The 5,532-nt window shown below is 44.1% G+C and overlaps 1 pseudogene; it reads left to right on the top strand.

Annotated features, from left to right (window-relative positions):
- Nucleotides 1-1,350: 1,350 nt before the first annotated feature.
- On the top strand, nucleotides 1,351-1,468 carry LOC126110087 (5S ribosomal RNA; annotated as a pseudogene).
- The last annotated feature ends 4,064 nt before the right edge of the window (nucleotides 1,469-5,532 follow it).

The raw sequence follows: 5,532 nt of genomic DNA, 5'->3' as shown, positions 1-5,532 counted from the left end.
CACTTTCTGCGCAACCCACCCGTCATTTTGCACGACAATGCGCGGGCGGATACAGTACAAGCTGTGGTTGCTCTGTTCGGCAGATGGGACTGGGAAGTACTGTACCACCCACGATACTCCCGAGACTTAAGTCCCTGCGACGAACATATTCCCCTTTTTTGTGCTCGAAAAAGAGCATTTTTCCGCTGGAGCCCTTCTTTTGCCTGTTACAGTGGGGTATGATAATCATGCAAAACGAATTTTTTTAGTCAGTAAAGATCTGACATTTATACAGGGGAATGCAGCTAAAACAGGCCATTAAAATGCGTCAAGAATGAATAAATGCATGGAAGAGCGGCCTTCGCCAAGCAATAGCCAACATAATGGTGCCATACACTGTCGCGTCAGTGAGAAGCGGTCGTTTGGCCGCCATCGGGTATGTAAGTGACAGTAAAATTACCTAAAACATGAGTAATCTCAGACCACAACATTTAAGACAATTAAAACCTACCTCACGTCAATAAAAAACCAACAAATTTCGATTATAATTCATACAAGAGCTTCCTATGCTAATCGGAAAATTTCTCATGTCGACAATGCGAGTACGAAATTTTCATATACTCTAAGTACTTAAAAACACCTGCGAGAATACTGTTGGTGGTGCAATAAAAGATCTCACTGTTCGTTACAATGATGCGTTTTCCCGTGTTTATACATCCAAGTCTGCATTTCTGTAACCACTACGAAGTGCATGGCAGTGGGTACGCCCCATTGCATCATTTATTAGGGTTTCTGCCCATTCAATTCATTATGGAGCGTGGGAAGAATGATTTTAAACATGCTTCTTTGAGTGCTGTAATTAACCTAAACCTGTCCTCACGATCAGTAATACGTAGACTGTCGAGGTATAGTCCCAGAGTAATCATTTAAAGCGAGTTGTTGAAACTTTGTAAGTGGGGTTCTCGGGGTAGGTTGTGTCTAAGACCAAGAGCGAGCCAGTTCAGTTTCTTCAGTATCTCTGTGATACTCTCTCACGACTCAAACAAACCTGTCCTTTTCTGTATACGTTTAATAGCCGCTGTTGGTCCTATTTGGTATGGATCCCACACACTTGAGAAGTATTCTAGAAGGGGTCGCACGAATGATGTGTAACCAGTCTCCTTTATGGGTTGATTGCATCTCCCCAGTACTCTACCAATAAACCGAAGTCTACCAGCTGCTTTACCCGTCACTAAGTCTATGTGATCGTCGCATTTCATATCCCTACAAAGTGTTACACCCAAGTATTTGTATGGGGTTAGCCGATTCCAACACTGACTCATTGATACTGTAGTCATAGAATACATTATCTTCGTTTTGTGAAGTGCACAGGCCAACGGCCTTGCCGCAGTGGTAACACCGGTTCCCGTCAGATTACCGAAGTTAAGCGCTGTGGGGCTGGGCTAGCAGTTGGATGGGTGACCATCCGATCTGCCCGGCGCTGTTGGTAAGCGGGGTGCACTCAGCCCTTGTGAGGCAAACTGAGGAGCTAGTTGATTGAGAAGTAGCGGTTCCGGTCTCGTAAACTGACGGCCGGCAGAGCGGTGTGCTGACCACATGCCCCTCCATATCCGCATCCAGTGACGCCTATGGTCTGAGGATGACACGGCGGCCGATCGGTACCGTTGGGCTCAAAAATGGCTCTGAGCACTATGGGACTCAACTTCTAAGGTCATCAGTCCCCTAGAACTTAGAACTACTTAAACCTAACTAACCTAAGGACATCACACACATCCATGCCCGAGGCAGGATTCGAACCTGCGACCGTAGCGGCCGCGCGGTTCCAGACTGTAGCGCCTTTAACCGCTTGGCCACCACGGCCGGCGGTACCGTTGGGCCTTCATGGCCTGTTCGGGAGGAGTTAAGTTGTTTTTAGAAGCGAACGGTTTTACATTTCTGAACATCTAAGGCAAGTTGTCAATCTTCGCAACACTTCGAAATTTTATCAAGATCTGACTGCATATTTATGCAGCGTCTTTCAAGCTGTACTTTATTATAGACAACCACGCCATCTGAAAAATGTCTGAGGTAACTGTTAATGTTGTCCGCAAGGGTATTAATATACATCATGAGCAGCAAAGGTCGCAATACACTTCGCAGGAGCACATCGGAAGTTACTTCTACACCAATCGATGAGTCTACAACACAGATAACTGCTACGTCCTCCCTGTGAAAAAATCCTCAGTACAGCTGCAAATTTCGCTTGATATACCATACGATCGTAGAGCGTAGATGTGGTACGGAGTCAAAAAGTTTTCGGAAATCAAGAAGTGCCGGCCGCAGTGGCCGAGCGGTTCTAGGCGCTTCAGTTTGGAACCGCGGGACCGCTACGGTCGCAGGTTCGAATCCTGCCTCGGGCATGAATGTGTGTGATGTCCTTAGGTTCGTTATGTTTAAGCAGTTCCAAGTTGTAGGGGACAGATGACTTCAGACGTTAAGTCCCATAGTGCTCAGAGCCAATCAAGAAGTACTACATCTACCTGGCTGCCTTGATCCAAAGCTCTCTGCATATCACGTGTAAAAGAGTGGGATGGGTTTCGCATGATCAGTGTTTTCGGAATCCTTGCTGGTTGGCACGGAAGAGCTCATCCTGTTCGAGATATCTCATTACGCTTGAGCTCAGAACTTTTTCTAAGATTCTACAACAAATCAATGTCAAGAATAACGGACGGTAATTTCATGGATCACTTCTACCACGTTTCTTGTAAACGTGACTGACCTTTCAACTACAGGGCACGTTGTTTTGTTCGAGGGATCTATGACAGATTACAGTTAACAAAGGGGCTAACTCAGCTGCACACTGGGCATAAAATCTGATGATGATTCCATCTGGCTCTGGGACTGTTTAATTTTAACAATGCCACCTGTATCGCAAGACTACTGACACTAACAATTATTTCATTCATCTTTTCAGCAGTACGATGATTCAGTTGGGCTTTGATCTCCTGGGTTTTCCTTTGTAAAGGAGTATTTGAATACGGAGCTAAGTATTTCAGCTTTTGCTGTTACTCTCAATTTCAGTTCCTATCTCATTCGTGAATGACTTTGGTACCACTAACAGCTATTACTGACGACCAGAATTTTTTGGGGTTTTGCGAAAGATCATTTGCAAATAATCTGCTACGGTAGTCATTAAAGATTTCACGCACTGCTCGTCTGACAGCCGAACATGTATCTTTCAGCATCTCTCTATCTATAGCGCTACGCTTTGTTTTACGTCTGTTACGCAGTAGAGGTTTACTTAGAAGCTTGTTTAGAGAGACCGAGTACCGCGGAAGGTCCCTTCCATTATAAATTCTTCTACTGGCTATATATCTATCCACCGAATGGTCAATTATTATTTTAAACGTGAACAATAGTTCGCCGACATGCTCCTACCCTGTGCTTCAAGTTCCTAATTGAAGTATGACACTACCGCTTATATATATATATATATATATATATATATATATATATATATATATATATATATATATATATATATACGATGAGCGTTTGAAAAGTCCGTGCAAAGTCCGAGAGATGGCACCACGAGATGGCACCACCGGCGCGTATCGAGGTCATCTTTAGTTAGTAGCATCTTTGGAAAGAACGCACACCAAGTTTCAGCCATATTGGTCTATTTCTTTGTTTGGCATTCGTGTGAATCAAGGAAGTCGAGTGATTGTCAGAAAATGGACGAAAAAGAATTTCATGTCGTGATTAAACATTACTTTATGAAAGGAAAAACGCTTCAGGAGACTAAAGAGAAGCTTGATAAACATTACGGTGACTCTGCACCTTCGATCAGAACAGTTTATAAGTGGTTTCAAAATTTTCGGAGTGGCCATCTGCGCACGAGTGATGCTGAACGTTCTGGACGCCCTGTGGAGGTTACGACTCCAGAAACCATTGATAAAATCCATGATATGCTGATGGATGACAGAAGAGTTATGGTGCGTGAGATTGCTAGTTCTGTGGGCATCTCGAATGAACGGGTACATAATATTTTGCATGAACATTTGGACATGAGAAAGCTATTCGCAAGATGGGTTCCGCGATTGCTCACACTTGACCAAAAACGGAATCGTGTGAAGTGTTGCAATGGATGGTTTGCAGCTGTTCAGAAAGAATCCGCAGGACTTTAAGCGTCGTTTCGTCGCTGTGGATGAAACATGGATACATTACTATACTCCTGAGACCAAACAACAATCCAAACAATGGGTTACCGAGGGAGAATCTGCAACAAAACAGGCAAAGACCAGTCCTTCGGCCGGAAAGGTTATGTCGACGGTGTTTTCGTATTCGCAAGGGATAATCCTCATCGACTATCTGGAAAAGGGGAAGACTATTACAGGTGCATATTATTCATCGTTACTGGACCGTTTGAAAACCGAGCTGCAAGAGAAACGCCGGCGATTGGACCGCAAAAAATGTGCTTTTCCATCACGACAATGCACCAGCACACATCTCAGCAGTTGTGGTCGCGAAATTAATGCAAATAGGATTCCAACTCGTTTCACATCCCCCCTATTCTTCAGACTTGGCTCCCTCGTACTACTATTCGTTCCCCAGTTTGAAGAAATGGCTGGCGGGGCAAAGATTTTATTCAAACGAGGAGGAGATTGCAGCAACTAATAGCTATTTTGCAGATTTTGACAATTCCTATTATTCGGAAGGGATCAACAAATTAGAAAATCGTTGGATCGTGTGTATGTCTAAAAGGAGACTATGTCGAAAAGTAATAAAGGTTTACCGCAAACACGTAAGTAGTTTTTATTTTTGCACGGACCCTTCAAACGCGACTCGTATGTATATACACTTGTTGTAATTATCCCTTTGCATTTCGGTAATCATTGTCACTGGCAACAGTGGACATCCTCGGGCATGGATGTGTGTGATGCCCTTAGGTTAGTTAGGTTTAAGTAATTCTAGGTCTAGGGGACTGATGACCTCAGATATTAAGTCCCATTGTGCTTAGAGCCAGCCATTTGAACCATTTTTTGGACATCCTCAAACAGGTTAGATCTATTTGTTGCGATTAGATCCATCGTGAGTGGTCTTCCGATCTATTTTTCCAGGTAGTTCTCAGAGAAAGCATTTGGTAGTGTTTCACAGAATGCATTGTATCACCCGAGTCCAACAAAACCGTAGTTTTCCAAACTGACTGTCAGGTAATTGGTCCCCAACGATGATGGCAGTACCTGGGGTACTTATGTACAAACGAAATGTGGTTTTCAGAATGAGATTTTCACTCTGCAGCGGAGTGTGTGCTGATATGAAACTTCCTGGCAGATTAAAACTGTGTGCCAGACCGAGACTAACTCGGGACCTTTGCCTTCCACGGGCAAATGCTCTACCAACTGAGCTACCCAAGCACGACTCACGCCCCATCTTCACAGCTTTCCTTCTGCCAGTATCAGAAATAGAGCTGTGAGTTCCTGAAGAGGGGCAGCAGCCTTTTCAGTAGTTGCAGGGGCAACAGTCTGGATCATTGATTGATGTGGCCTTGTAACACTAACCAAAACGGCCTTG

Source organism: Schistocerca cancellata, chromosome 12, assembly GCF_023864275.1.
Source record: "Schistocerca cancellata isolate TAMUIC-IGC-003103 chromosome 12, iqSchCanc2.1, whole genome shotgun sequence".
Lineage (NCBI taxonomy): Eukaryota > Metazoa > Arthropoda > Insecta > Orthoptera > Acrididae > Schistocerca > Schistocerca cancellata.
Note: the sequence above shows the minus strand (reverse complement) of the source record. Positions and strands in the feature narration are given on the sequence as shown.